Below are 13,807 nucleotides of genomic sequence, written 5' to 3'. Positions count from 1 at the left end.
GGGATTGAGGGATATGGAGAGAAGGTGGGATTGAGAGAAATGGAGAGAAGGTGGGATTGAGGGAAATGGGGAGAAGGTGGGATTGAGGGAAATGGGGAGAAGGTGGGATTGAGGGAAATGGGGAGAAGGTAGGATTGAGGGTTATGGAGAGAAAGTGGGATTGAGGGAAATGGGGAGAAGGTGTGATTGAGAGAAATAGGGAGAAAGTGGGATTGAGGGATATGGGGAGAAGGTGTGATTGAGGGATATGGAGAAAAGGTGGGATGGAGGGATATGGGGAGAATGTGGGATTGAGGGATATGGAGAGAATGTGGGATTGAGGGATATGGAGAGAATGTGGGATTGAGGGATATGGAGAGAAGGTGGGATTGAGGGATAGGGAGAGAAGGTGGGATTGAGGGATAGGGAGAGAAGGTGGGATTGAGGGAAATGCAGAGAAGGTGGGATTGAGGGAAATGGGGAGAAGGTGGGATTGAGGGAAATGGGGAGAAGGTGGGATTGAGGGAAATGCAGAGAAGGTGGGATTGAGGGATATGGAGAGAAGGTGGGATTGAGGGAAATGGGGAGAAGGTGGGATTGAGGGAAATGGGGAGAAGGTGGGATTGAGAGAAATAGGGAGACCAATGGGAACTGCCAAAGGTCGGCCAAAAGACTGTGGATTCTGGGAATCTGAAATAAAATCAGAAAGTGTGGGAAATGCAGGGCTTGTGGCAGAGGAAGCAGGGTTAATGGCTGCGATCTTCCTTTCCCACCAAAGGTCACTCAGCATGTGGCTGGCCAGCCATATCCCCGTGGTGGAGGCAGCACGGCGGGCTGGCAAACCCACACCAAGATTCTGTCACCCTTCAGCAGAACTATTCACATTCTAGGAGTGGGATACGAGGAGTGGGATACGAGGAGTGGGATACGAGGAGTGGGATACGAGGAGTGGGATACGAGGAGTGGGATACGAGGAGTGGGATACGAGGAGTGGGATTCTAGGGCCGGGATTCTAGGGCCGGGATTCTAGAAGTGGGATTCTGGGCCGGGATACTAGGGCCGGGATACTAGGGCCGGGATTCTAGGGCCGGGATTCTAGAAGTGGGATTCTGGGGCCGGGATTCTGGGGCCGGGATTCTGGGGCCGGGATTCTGGGGCCGGGATTCTGGGGCCGGGATTCTGGGGCCGGGATTCTGGGGCCGGGATTCTGGGGCCGGGATTCTGGGGCCGGGATTCTGGGGCCGGGATTCTAGGGCCGGGATTCTAGAAGTGGGGTTCCAGGGCCGGGATTCCAGGGCCGGGATTCCAGGAGTGGGATTCCAGGAGTGGGATTCCAGGAGTGGGATTCCAGGAGTGGGATTCTAGGAGTGGGATTCTAGGAGTGGGATTCTAGGAGTGGGATTCTAGGAGTGGGATTCTAGGGCCGGGATTCTAGAAGTGGGATTCTGGGCCGGATTCTAGGGCTGGGATTCTAAGGCTGGGATTCTAAGGCTGGGTTTCTATAGGGGGGGGGAGATTCCAGGGGGGGAGATTCTATGGGGGGAGATTCTAGGAATGGGATTCTAGGGCCAGGATTCTAGGGCCGGGATTCTAGAAGTGGGATTCTGGGCCGGATTCTAGGGCTGGGATTCTAAGGCTGGGATTCTAAGGCTGGGTTTCTAGAAGTGGGATTCTGGGCCGGGATTCTAGGGCCGGGATTCGAGAAGTGGGATTCTTGGGCCGGGATTCTTGGGCCGGGATTCTAGGAGTGGGATTCTAGGAGTGGGATTCTAGGAGTGGGATTCTAGGAGTGGGATTCTAGGAGTGGGATCCTAGAGCCGGGATTCTCGGGCCGGGATTCGAGGAGTGGGATACTAGGAGTGGGATTCTAGAAGTGGGATTCTGGGCTGGGATTCTAGGGCCGGGATTCTCTAGGGGGGAGAGATTCTAGGGGGGGGGGGATTCTAGGGCCGGGACTCTAGGTGGGGGATTCTAGGGCCGGGATTCTCGGGCCGGGATTCTCGGGCTGGGATTCTAGGGCTGGGATACTAGGGCTGGGATACTAGGGCTGGGATTCTCGGGCCGGGATTCTAGGGCCGGGATTCTAAGGCCGGGTTTCTAGGGCCGGGATTCTAGGGCGGGGGGGGGGCAGGTAGATTCTAGGGGGGGGGGGGGGGACTCTAGGGGCAGGATTCTAGGGCCGGGTTTCTAGGGCCGGGATTCGAGGGCGGGGGGGGAGGTAGATTCTAGGGGGGGGATTCTGGGGGCGGGATTCTAGGGGCGGGATTCTAGGGGCGGGATTCTAGGGGCGGGATTCTAGGGGCGGGATTCTAGGGGCGGGATTCTAGGGGCGGGATTCTAGGGGCGGGATTCTAGGGGCGGGATCCTAGGGCCGGGATTCTAGGAGTGGGATTCTAGGGGCGGGATTCTGGGGGCGGGATTCTGGGGGCGGCATCCTAGGGCCGGGATTCTAGGGCCGGGATTCTAGGGGGGGGGGGATTCTAGGGGGGGGGGGATTCTAGGGGGGGGGGGGGGATTCTAGGGGGGGGGGGGGATTCTAGGGGGGGGGGGGGATTCTAGGGGGGGGGGGGATTCTAGGGGGGGGGGGGGGGGTTCTAGGGGGGGGGGGGGATTCTAGGGGGGGGGGGATTCTAGGGGGGGGGGATTCTAGGGTGGGGGGGAGATTCTAGGGGGGGGGATTCTAGGCGGGGGGGATTCTAGGGGGGGGGATTCTAGGGGCGGGATTGTAGGGCGGGGGGGAGGGGGGTAGATTCTAGGGGGGGGTAGATTCTAGGGGGGGGGGGGATTCTAGGGGCGGGATTCTAGGGGCGGGATTCTAGGGGCGGGATTCTAGGGGCGGGATTCTAGGGGCGGGATTCTAGGGGCGGGATTCTAGGGCCGGGACTCTAGGAGCGGGACACTAGGGCTGGGACACTAGGTCTGGGACTCTAGGGCTGGAACTCTCGGGCCGGGATTCTAGGAGTGGGATTCTCGGGCCGGGATTCTCGGGCCGGGGTTCTCGGGCCGGGGTTCTCGGGCCGGGGTTCTCGGGCCGGGGTTCTCGGGCCGGGATTCTCGGGCCTGGATTCTCGGGCCTGGATTCTCGGGCCTGGATTCTAGGGCCTGGATTCTAGGGCCTGGATTCTCGGGCCGGGATTCTCGGGCCGGGATTCTCGGGCCGGGATTCTCGGGCCGGGATTCTCGGGCCGGGATTCTCGGGCCGGGATTCTCGGGCCGGGATTCTCGGGCCGGGATTCTCGGGCCGGGATTCTCGGGCCGGGATTCTCGGGCCGGGATTCTCGGGCCGGGATTCTCGGGCCTGGATTCTCGGGCCTGGATTCTAGGGCCTGGATTCTACGGCCTGGATTCTACGGCCTGGATTCTAGGGCCGGGATTCTAGGAGTGGGATTCTAGGGCCGGGATTCTAAGGCAGGGTTTCTAGGACCGGGATTCTAGGGCCGGGATTGTAGTGCGGGGGGGGGGGGGGGGGGGTAAATTCTAGGGGGGGGGATTCTAGGGGCGGGATTCTAGAGGCGGGATTCTAGAGGCGGGATTCTAGAGGCGGGATTCTAGAGGCGGGATTCTAGAGGCGGGACTCTAGGGCCGGGACTCTAGGGCCGGGATTCTAGGAGTGGGACTCTGGGCCGGGATTCTAGGGCCGGGATTGTAGTGCGGGGGGGGGGGGGGGGGGAGGGGGGTAAATTCTAGGGGGGGTAAATTCTAGGGGGGGTAAATTCTAGGGGGGGGGGATTCTAGGGGCGGGATTCGAGGGGCGGGATTCGAGGGGCGGGATTCGAGGGGCGGGATTCGAGGGGCGGGATTCGAGGGGCGGGATTCGAGGGGCGGGATTCGAGGGGCGGGATTCGAGGGGCGGGATTGTAGGGCGGGGGGGAGGGGGGTAGATTCTAGGGGGGGGGGCGGATTCTAGGGCCGGGGTTCTAGGGCTGGGACACTAGGGCTGGGACACTAGGGCCGGGATTCTAGGAGTGGGATTCTAGGGCCGGGATTCTAGGAGTGGGACTCTGGGCCGGGATTCCAGGGCTGGGATTCTAGGGCCGGGATTCTAGGGCCGGGATTCTCGGGCCGGGATTCTAGGAGTGGGATTCTCGGGCCGAGATTCTAGGAGTGGGATTCTAGGGCCGGATTCTAGGGCCGGGAGTCTAGTGCTGGGATTCTAGGCGGGGATTCTCGGGCCGGGATTCTCGGGCCGGGATTCTCGGGCCGGGATTCTCGGGCCGGGATTCTAGGGCCGGGGGGGGGGGGGGGAGGGGGAGGGGGGTAAATACTACGGGGGTAAATTCTCGGGGGGTAAATTCTCGGGGGGTAAATTCGAGGGCCGGGGTTCGAGGGCCGGGATTCGAGGGCCGGGATTCGAGGGCCGGGATTCGAGGGCCGGGATTCGAGGGCCGGGATTCGAGGGCTGGGATTCGAGGAGTGGGACACTAGGGCCGGGATTCTAGGAGTGGGATTCTAGGAGTGGGACTCTGGGCCGGGATTCTCGGGCCGGGATTCTGGGGCCGGGATTCTGGGGCCTGTATTCTCGGGCCGGGATTCTAGGAGTGGGATTCTAGGGCGGGGGGGGGGGTAGATTCTAGGGGGGGGGGGGGAATTCTAGGGGTGGGATTCTAGGGGTGGGATTCTAGGGGTGGGATTCTAGGGGTGGGATTCTCGGGCCGGGATTCTCGGGCCGGGATTCTCGGGCCGGGATTCCAGGGCCGGGATTCCAGGGCCGGGATTCCAGGGCCGGGATTCCAGGGCCGGGATTCCAGGGCCGGGATTCCAGGGCCGGGATTCTAGGAGTGGGATACTAGGGCTGTGATTCTAGGAGTGGGATTCTAGGAGTGGGATTCTAGGAGTGGGATTCTAGGAGTGGGATTCTAGGAGTGGGATTCTAGGAGTGGGATTCTAGGAGTGGGATTCTAGGGCCGGGATTCTAGGGCCGGGATTCTAGGGCCGGGATTCTAGGCCCGGGAGTCTAGGGCTGGGATTCTAGGGGGGAGATTCTCGGGGGGGGGGGGGATTCTAGGTGGGGGATTCTATGGTCGAGATTCTAGGAGTGGGATTCTGTGGCCGGGATTCTGTGGCCGGGATTCTGTGGCCGGGATTCTGTGGCCGGGATTCTGTGGCCGGGATTCTGTGGCCGGGATTCTGTGGCCGGGAGTCTAGGAGTGGGATTCTAGGAGTGGGATTCTGGGGCTGGGTTTCTAGGGCCGGGAGTCTAGGAGTGGGATTCTAGGGCCGAGATTCTAGGGCCGGGATTCTAGGGCCGGGATTCTAGGGCCGGGATTCGCGGGCCGGGATTCTCGGGCCGGCATTCTCGGGCCGGCATTCTCGGGCCGGCATTCTCGGGCCGGCATTCTCGGGCCGGCATTCTCGGGCCGGCATTCTCGGCCTGGGAGTCTAGGGCCGGGATTCTAGGGCCGGGATTCTAGGGCCGGGATTCTTGGGCCGGGATTCTTGGGCCGGGATTCTAGGAGTGGGATTCTAGGAGTGGGATTCTAGGAGTGGGATTCTAGGAGTGGGATTCTGGGCTGGGATTCTAGGGCTTGGTTTCTAGGGCCGAGATTCTAGGCCAGGGAGTCTAGAGCTGGGATTCTAGGGGGGGTGGGGGGGGGGGGGGGATTCTAGGGCCGGGATTCTAGGGCCGGGATTCTCGGGCCGGGATTCTCGGGCCGGGATTCTAGTGGGCGGGGGGTAAGATTCTAGGGGGGGGGGATTCTAGGGGGGGGGGGATTCTGGGGGGGGGGGGAGGACTCTAGGGGGGGGGGATTCTAGGGGGGGGGGGATTCTAGGGGGGGGGGATTCTAGGGGGGGGGGATTCTAGGGGGGGGGGATTCTAGGGGGGGGGGATTCTAGGAGTGGGATTCTAGGAGTGGGATTCTCGGGCCGGGATTCTAGGGCCGGGATTCTAGGGGGGGGATTCTAGGAGTGGGATTCTAGGAGTGGGATTCTGGGGCCGGGATTCTCGGAGTGGGAAACTAGGGCTGGGATTCTAGGAGTGGGAATCTAGGAGTGGGACTCTGGGCCCGGATTCTAGGGCCGGGATTCTAGGGCTGGGATTCTAGTTGGGGGGGGGGGGGGGGAAGATTCTAGGGGGCGGGATTCTAGGGCCGAGATTCTAAGGCCGGGAGTCTAGGCCTGGGATTCTAGGGGGGGGACTCTCGGGCCGGGATTCTCGGGCCGGGATTCTCGGGCCGGGATTCTCGGGCCGGGATTCTCGGGCCGGGATTCTAGGGCCGGGATTCTAGGGCCGGGATTCTAGGGCCGGGATTCTAGGGCCGGGATTCTAGGAGTGGGATACTATGGCTGGGATTCAAGGGGTGGGATTCTAGGAGTGGGTTTCGAGGGCCGGGATTCTAAGGCAGGGTTTCTAGGGCAGGGTTTCTAGGAGTGGGATACTATGGCTGGGATACTATGGCTGGGATACTATGGCTGGGATTCTAGAGCCGGGATTCTCGGGCCTGGATTCTCGGGCCGGGATTCTCGGGCCGGGATTCTCGGGCCGGGATTCTCGGGCCGGGATTCTCGGGCCGGGATTCTCGGGCCGGGATTCTCGGGCCGGGATTCTAGGAGTGGGGTTCTAGGAGTGGGATTCTGGGCCGGGATTCCAGGGCCGGGATTCTCGGAGTGGGTAACTAGGGCTGGGATTCTAGGAGTGGGACTCTGGGCCCGGATTCTAGGGCCGGGATTCTAGGGCCGGGATTCTAGGGCCGGGATTCTAGGGCCGGGATTCTAGGGCCGGGATTCTCGGGCCGGGATTCTCGGGCCGGGATTCTCGGGCCGGGATTCTCGGGCCGGGATTCTCGGGCCGGGATTCTCGGGCCGGGATTCTCGGGCCGGGATTCTCGGGCCGGGATTCTAGGGCCTGGATTCTAGGGCCGGGATTCTCGGGCCGGGATTCTCGGGCCGGGATTCTCGGGCCGGGATTCTCGGGCCTGGATTCTCGGGCCGGGATTCTCGGGCCGGGATTCTCGGGCCGGGATTCTCGGGCCGGGATTCTCGGGCCGGGATTCTCGGGCCGGGATTCTCGGGCCGGGATTCTCGGGCCGGGATTCTCGGGCCTGGATTCTCGGGCCTGGATTTTCGGGCCTGGATTCTCGGGCCTGGATTCTCGGGCCTGGATTCTCGGGCCTGGATTCTCGGGCCTGGATTCTCGGGCCTGGATTCTAGGGCCTGGATTCTAGGGCCTGGATTCTAGGGCCGGGAATCTAGGAGTGGGATTCTAGGGCCGGGATTCTAAGGCAGGGTTTCTAGGACCGGGATTCTAGGGCCGGGATTGTAGTGCGGGGGGGGGGGGGGGGGGGAGGGGGGTAAATTCTAGGGGGGTGGATTCTAGGGGTGGGATTCTAGAGGCGGGATTCTAGAGGCGGGATTCTAGAGGCGGGATTCTAGAGGCGGGATTCTAGGGCCGGGACTCTAGGGCCGGGACTCTAGGGCCGGGACTCTAGGGCCGGGACTCTAGGGCCGGGACTCTAGGGCCGGGACTCTAGGGCCGGGATTCTAGGGCCGGGATTCTAGGGCCGGGATTGTAGTGCGGGGGGGGGGGGGGGGGGAGGGGGGTAAATTCTAGGGGGGGTAAATTCTAGGGGGGGTAAATTCTAGGGGGGGTAAATTCTAGGGGGGGTAAATTCTAGGGGGGGTAAATTCTAGGGGGGGTAAATTCTAGGGGGGGGGATTCGAGGGATGGGATTCGAGGGATGGGATTCGAGGGGCGGGATTCGAGGGGCGGGATTCGAGGGGCGGGATTCGAGGGGCGGGATTCGAGGGGCGGGATTCGAGGGGCGGGATTCGAGGGGCGGGATTCGAGGGGCGGGATTCGAGGGGCGGGATTCGAGGGGCGGGATTCGAGGGGCGGGATTCGAGGGGCGGGATTCGAGGGGCGGGATTGTAGGGCGGGGGGGAGGGGGGTAGATTCTAGGGGGGGGGCGGATTCTAGGGCCGGGGTTCTAGGGCTGGGACACTAGGGCTGGGACACTAGGGCCGGGATTCTAGGAGTGGGATTCTAGGGCCGGGATTCTAGGAGTGGGACTCTGGGCCGGGATTCTAGGGCTGGGATTCTAGGGCTGGGATTCTAGGGCCGGGATTCTAGGGCCGGGATTCTAGGGCCGGGATTCTCGGGCCGGGATTCTAGGAGTGGGATTCTCGGGCCGAGATTCTAGGAGTGGGATTCTAGGGCCGGATTCTAGGGCCGGGAGTCTAGTGCTGGGATTCTCGGGCCGGGATTCTCGGGCCGGGATTCTCGGGCCGGGATTCTCGGGCCGGGATTCTAGGGCCGGGGGGGGGGGGGGGGGGAGGGGGAGGGGGAGGGGGTTAAATACTACGGGGGTAAATTCTCGGGGGGTAAATTCTCGGGGGGTAAATTCGAGGGCCGGGGTTCGAGGGCCGGGATTCGAGGGCCGGGATTCGAGGGCCGGGATTCGAGGGCCGGGATTCGAGGGCCGGGATTCGAGGGCCGGGATTCGAGGGCTGGGATTCGAGGAGTGGGACACTAGGGCCGGGATTCTAGGAGTGGGATTCTAGGAGTGGGACTCTGGGCCGGGATTCTCGGGCCGGGATTCTGGGGCCGGGATTCTGGGGCCTGTATTCTCGGGCCGGGATTCTAGGAGTGGGATTCTAGGGCGGGGGGGGGGGTAGATTCTAGGGGGGGGGGGGGGAATTCTAGGGGTGGGATTCTAGGGCCGGGATTCTCGGGCCGGGATTCTCGGGCCGGGATTCTCGGGCCGGGATTCTCGGGCCGGGATTCTCGGGCCGGGATTCCAGGGCCGAGATTCCAAGGCCGGGATTCCAGGGCCGGGATTCCAGGGCCGGGATTCCAGGGCCGGGATTCCAGGGCCGGGATTCCAGGGCCGGGATTCCAGGGCCGGGATTCTAGGAGTGGGATACTAGGGCTGTGATTCTAGGAGTGGGATTCTAGGAGTGGGATTCTAGGAGTGGGATTCTAGGAGTGGGATTCTAGGGGGGAGATTCTCGAGGGGGTGGGGGGGGGGATTCTAGGTGGGGCATTCTCGGGCCGGCATTCTCGGGCCGGCATTCTCGGGCCGGCATTCTCGGGCCGGCATTCTCGGGCCGGGATTCTAGGGCCGGGATTCTAGGGCCGGGAGTCTAGGGCCGGGAGTCTAGGGCCGGGATTCTAGGGGGGAGATTCTAGGGGGGAGATTCTCGGGGGGGTGGGGGGGGGGATTCTAGGTGGGGGATTCTATGGTCGAGATTCTAGGAGTGGGATTCTGTGGCCGGGATTCTGTGGCCGGGATTCTGTGGCCGGGTTTCTGTGGCCGGGATTCTGTGGCCGGGATTCTGTGGCCAGGAGTCTAGGAGTGGGATTCTAGGAGTGGGATTCTGGGGCTGGGTTTCTAGGGCCGGGAGTCTAGGAGTGGGATTCTAGGGCCGAGATTCTAGGGCCGGGATTCTAGGGCCGGGATTCTAGGGCCGGGATTCTAGGGCCGGGATTCTAGGGCCGGGATTCTAGGGCCGGCATTCTCGGGCCGGCATTCTCGGGCCGGCATTCTCGGGCCGGCATTCTCGGGCCGGCATTCTCGGGCCGGCATTCTCGGGCCGGCATTCTCGGCCTGGGAGTCTAGGGCCGGGATTCTAGGGCCGGGATTCTAGGGCCGGGATTCTTGGGCCGGGATTCTAGGAGTGGGATTCTAGGAGTGGGATTCTAGGAGTGGGATTCTAGGAGTGGGATTCTGGGCTGGGATTCTAGGGCTTGGTTTCTAGGGCCGAGATTCTAGGCCCGGGAGTCTAGGGCTGGGATTCTAGGGGGGGTGGGGGGGGGGGGGGATTCTAGGGCCGGGATTATCGGGCCGGGATTCTCGGGCCGGGATTCTAGTGGGCGGGGGGTAAGATTCTAGGGGGGGGGAATTCTAGGGGGGGGGGGATTCTGGGGGGGGGGGAGGACTCTAGGGGGGGGGACTCTGGGGGGGGGGATTCTAGGGGGGGGGGATTCTAGGGGGGGGGGATTCTAGGGGGGGGGGATTCTAGGGGGGGGGGATTCTAAGGGGGGGGGATTCTAGGGGGGGGGGGATTCTAGGGGGGGGGGGATTCTAGGGGGGGGGGGATTCTAGGGGGGGGGGGGATTCTAGGGGGGGGGGGGATTCTAGGGGGGGGGATTCTAGGAGTGGGATTCTAGGAGTGGGATTCTAGGAGTGGGATTCTCGGGCCGGGATTCTAGGGCCGGGATTCTAGGGCCGGGATTCTAGGGCCGGGATTCTAGGGGGGCGATTCTAGGAGTGGGATTCTAGGAGTGGGATTCTGGGGCCGGGATTCTCGGAGTGGGAAACTAGGGCTGGGATTCTAGGAGTGGGAATCTAGGAGTGGGACTCTGGGCCCGGATTCTAGGGCCGGGATTCTAGGGCTGGGATTCTAGTTGGGGGGGGGGGGGGGAAGATTCTAGGGGGCGGGATTCTAGGGCCGAGATTCTAAGGCCGGGAGTCTAGGCCTGGGATTCTAGGGGGGGGACTCTCGGGCCGGGATTCTCGGGCCGGGATTCTCGGGCCTGGATTCTAGGGCCGGGATTCTAGGGCCGGGATTCTAGGGCCGGGATTCTAGGGCCGGGATTCTAGGAGTGGGATACTATGGCTGGGATTCAAGGGGTGGGATTCTAGGAGTGGGTTTCGAGGGCCGGGATTCTAAGGCAGGGTTTCTAGGGCAGGGTTTCTAGGAGTGGGATACTATGGCTGGGATTCAAGGGGTGGGATTCTAGGGCCGGGATTCTAGAGCCGGGATTCTCGGGCCGGGATTCTCGGGCCGGGATTCTCGGGCCGGGATTCTCGGGCCGGGATTCTCGGGTCGGGATTCTAGGAGTGGGGTTCTAGGAGTGGGATTCTGGGCCGGGATTCCAGGGCCGGGATTCTCGGAGTGGGTAACTAGGGCTGGGATTCTAGGAGTGGGATTCTAGGGCCGGGATTCTAGGGCCGGGATTCTAGGGCCGGGATTCTAGGGCCGGGATTCTAGGGCCGGGATTGTAGTGCGGGGGGGGGGGGGGGGAGGGGGGTAAATTCTAGGGGGGGTAAATTCTAGGGGGGGTAAATTCTAGGGGGGGTAAATTCTAGGGGGGGGGATTCGAGGGGCGGGATTCTAGGAATGGGATTCGAGGGGCGGGATTCGAGGGGCGGGATTCGAGGGGCGGGATTCGAGGGGCGGGATTCGAGGGGCGGGATTCGAGGGGCGGGATTCGAGGGGCGGGATTCGAGGGGCGGGATTGTAGGGCGGGGGGAGGGGGGTAGATTCTAGGGGGGGGGCGGATTCTAGGGCCGGGGTTCTAGGGCTGGGACACTAGGGCTGGGACACTAGGGCCGGGATTCTAGGAGTGGGATTCTAGGGCCGGGATTCTAGGAGTGGGACTCTGGGCCGGGATTCCAGGGCCGGGATTCCAGGGCCGGGATTCTAGGGCCGGGATTCTCGGGCCGGGATTCTAGGAGTGGGATTCTCGGGCCGAGATTCTAGGAGTGGGATTCTAGGGCCGGATTCTAGGGCCGGGAGTCTAGTGCTGGGATTCTAGGCGGGGATTCTCGGGCCGGGATTCTCGGGCCGGGATTCTCGGGCCGGGATTCTCGGGCCGGGATTCTAGGGCCGGGGGGGGGGGGTGGGGAGGGGGGTAAATTCTCGGGGGGTAAATTCTCGGGGGGTAAATTCTCGGGGGGTAAATTCGAGGGCCGGGGTTCGAGGGCCGGGATTCGAGGGCCGGGATTCGAGGGCCGGGATTCGAGGAGTGGGACACTAGGGCCGGGATTCTAGGAGTGGGATTCTAGGAGTGGGATTCTCGGGCCGGGATTCTCGGGCCGGGATTCTGGGGCCGGGATTCTGGGGCCGGGATTCTGGGGCCTGTATTCTCGGGCCGGGATTCTAGGAGTGGGATTCTAGGAGTGGGATTCTAGGGCGGGGGGGGGGGGGGGGTAGATTCTAGGGGGGGGGGGGAATTCTAGGGGTGGGATTCTAGGGGTGGGATTCTAGGGCCGGGATTCTAGGGCCGGGATTCTCGGGCCGGGATTCCCGGGCCGGGATTCCAGGGCCGGGATTCCAGGGCCGAGATTCCAAGGCCGGGATTCCAGGGCCGGGATTCCAGGGCCGGGATTCCAGGGCCGGGATTCCAGGAGTGGGATACTAGGGCTGTGATTCTAGGAGTGGGATTCTAGGAGTGGGATTCTAGGAGTGGGATTCTAGGAGTGGGATTCTAGGAGTGGGATTCTAGGGCCGGGATTCTAGGGCCGGGATTCTAGGCCCGGGAGTCTAGGGCTGGGATTCTAGGGGGGAGATTCTCGGGGGGGTGGGGGGGGGGGATTCTAGGTGGGGGATTCTATGGTCGAGGTTCTAGGAGTGGGATTCTGTGGCCGGGATTCTGTGGCCGGGATTCTGTGGCCGGGAGTCTAGGAGTGGGATTCTAGGAGTGGGATTCTGGGGCTGGGTTTCTCGGGCCGGGAGTCTAGGAGTGGGATTCTAGGGCCGGGATTCTAGGGCGGGGGGGGGGGGGTAGATTCTAGGGGGGGGGGGGAATTCTAGGGGTGGGATTCTAGGGGTGGGATTCTAGGGCCGGGATTCTAGGGCCGGGATTCCCGGGCCGGGATTCCCGGGCCGGGATTCCAGGGCCGGGATTCCAGGGCCGAGATTCCAAGGCCGGGATTCCAGGGCCGGGATTCCAGGGCCGGGATTCCAGGGCCGGGATTCCAGGGCCGGGATTCCAGGAGTGGGATACTAGGGCTGTGATTCTAGGAGTGGGATTCTAGGAGTGGGATTCTAGGAGTGGGATTCTAGGGCCGGGATTCTAGGGCCGGGATTCTAGGCCCGGGAGTCTAGGGCTGGGATTCTAGGGGGGAGATTCTCGGGGGGGTGGGGGGGGGGGATTCTAGGTGGGGGATTCTATGGTCGAGGTTCTAGGAGTGGGATTCTGTGGCCGGGATTCTGTGGCCGGGATTCTGTGGCCGGGATTCTGTGGCCGGGATTCTGTGGCCGGGAGTCTAGGAGTGGGATTCTAGGAGTGGGATTCTGGGGCTGGGTTTCTCGGGCCGGGAGTCTAGGAGTGGGATTCTAGGGCCGGGATTCTAGGGCCGGGATTCTCGGGCCGGCATTCTCGGGCCGGCATTCTCGGGCCGGCATTCTCGGGCCGGCATTCTCGGGCCGGCATTTTCGGGCCGGCATTCTCGGGCCGGCATTCTCGGGCCGGCATTCTCGGGCCGGCATTCTCGGCCTGGGAGTCTAGGGCCGGGATTCTAGGGCCGGGATTCTTGGGCCGGGATTCTTGGGCCGGGATTCTAGGAGTGGGATTCTAGGAGTGGGATTCTAGGAGTGGGATTCTAGGAGTGGGATTCTAGGAGTGGGATTCTAGGAGTGGGATTCTGGGCTGGGATTCTAGGGCTTGGTTTCTAGGGCCGAGATTCTAGGCCCGGGAGTCTAGGGCTGGGATTCTAGGGGGGGTGGGGGGGGGGGGGGGGGGATTCTAGGGCCGGGATTCTCGGGCCGGGATTCTCGGGCCGGGATTCTAGTGGGCGGGGGGTAAGATTCTAGGGGGGGGAGGATTCTGGGGGGGGGGGAGGACTCTGGGGGGGGGGATTCTAGGGGGGGGGGGATTCTAGGGGGGGGGGGATTCTAGGGGGGGGGGGATTCTAGGGGGGGGGATTCTAGGGGGGGGGGGATTCTAGGGGGGGGGGATTCTAGGGGGGGGGATTCTAGGGGGGGGATTCTAGGAGTGGGATTCTAGGGCCGGGATTCTAGGGCCGGGATTCTAGGGGGGGGATTCTAGGAGTGGGATTCTAGGAGTGGGATTCTGGGGCCGGGATTCTCGGAGTGGGAAACTAGGGCTGGGATTCTAGGAGTGGGAATCTAGGAGTGGGACTCTGGGCCCGGATTCTAGGGC

At 63.1% G+C, this 13,807-nt stretch overlaps 1 protein-coding gene across 1 annotated transcript in view; it reads right to left on the bottom strand.

Annotated features, from left to right (window-relative positions):
* Positions 1–13,807, bottom strand: part of LOC140391348 (dynein heavy chain domain-containing protein 1-like) — a 479,751-nt gene that overhangs the window by 422,834 nt on the left and 43,110 nt on the right. The window lies entirely within an intron of this gene.

The sequence above is a fragment of the Scyliorhinus torazame genome, chromosome 15 (genome assembly GCF_047496885.1).
Source record: "Scyliorhinus torazame isolate Kashiwa2021f chromosome 15, sScyTor2.1, whole genome shotgun sequence".
NCBI lineage: Eukaryota > Metazoa > Chordata > Chondrichthyes > Carcharhiniformes > Scyliorhinidae > Scyliorhinus > Scyliorhinus torazame.
The sequence above is the reverse complement of the archived record's forward strand: the minus strand, read 5'-3'. Positions and strand labels throughout refer to the sequence as shown.